Consider the following 1,392-nt stretch of genomic DNA (forward strand, 5'->3'; position numbering starts at 1 on the left):
TTCTTCTATCGATGATTTATATCGATATCTGTCTTCTTCTTTTAGCATTTGAATTTCTTCTGTTGTTGGTTCATATCCATTAGCTATAAGTGTAGCTAACATTTCAGCTTCATCAATTGGTTCATTACCTTCTCCTAAAGAACATTCTACTGTTCCTTGTAATTCTGGAAATTCTTCTAATAATTCTGCATGTGCATCTATAGTTTGAATATAATAACATATATCATCTGCAGATTGTGGTTGTTGCATTGCTCTATCAACTGAAAAGGTAACACTCTCATCCTCTATACTTAGGGTCAGTTTCTTACCGAACACGTCTATCATTGCTTTAGCCATGTTTAAGAATGGTCTTCATAATATGAGAGGAACTTGAGAATCTTCTTCCATGTCCAAAACAACAAAATCTACTGGAAATACTAAATTACCAACTTTAACTAGCATGTTCTCCATTATCCCTCTAGGATATTTTATTGATCTATCGGCTAGTTGTATGCTTATTCTGGTTGGTTTCAATTCTCCAAGGTCTAGTTTAGCGTATAGTGAATACGGCATTAGATTTATACTAGCACCTAAGTCTGCCAATGCTTCTATTGAACTAAGACTACCCAGAAAACATGGAATTGTGAAACTTCCTGGATCAGATAGTTTTTCTGGTATCTTATTCAACAGCACTGCTGAACAATTAGCATTCATAGTAACAGCCGAGAGTTCTTCCATTTTCTTTCTATTTGAGATTAGATCTTTCAAGAATTTAGCATATCTTGGCATTCCTGAAATCACATCAATGAAAGGAAGATTTACATTTATCTGTTTAAACATATCCAAGAATTTGGATTGCTCGGCTTCAAGTTTTTCTTTCTTCATTTTACTCGGGTAAGGAAGTGGTGGTTGGTATGGTTTAACATAAGGTTTATCCTTAACTGTGTTATCTTCATTAACCTTTTCAACTACCGGTTCTTTTTCCTTATCTTGATCAGGTTGTGGTTCTTGTGGAGTAGGAATAGTTTCATCAGAAGTTACAGGTATTTCAGGTGGTTTAAGTGTTGTACCACTTCTTGTGGTAATAGCTTTAGCTGTTTCATTCCGGGGGTTAGCATTTGTATCGCTTGGTAAACTTCCCGGTTTTCTTTCACCTATTAACCTTGCTAGGTTACTCACTTCTTGTTCCAGATTTTGAATAGAAGCTTGTTGATTTCTAAATGCTTGAGCATTTTGTTCATTGGTTTGTTTTTGAGATGTGAAAAACTGTGTTTGAGACTCAACTAGCTTCGTCATCATATCTTCTAAATTCGGCTTTTTATCATCGGTTTGTTGTGGTGGTTTGTTTTGAAAATTAGGTCTTTGCTGATTATAAGTATTATTGGATACTTGTTGATTGCTAGGACCTTGTTG

The sequence above is a fragment of the Rutidosis leptorrhynchoides genome, chromosome 2, assembly GCF_046630445.1.
Source record: "Rutidosis leptorrhynchoides isolate AG116_Rl617_1_P2 chromosome 2, CSIRO_AGI_Rlap_v1, whole genome shotgun sequence".
NCBI classification, from domain to species: Eukaryota; Viridiplantae; Streptophyta; class Magnoliopsida; order Asterales; family Asteraceae; genus Rutidosis; species Rutidosis leptorrhynchoides.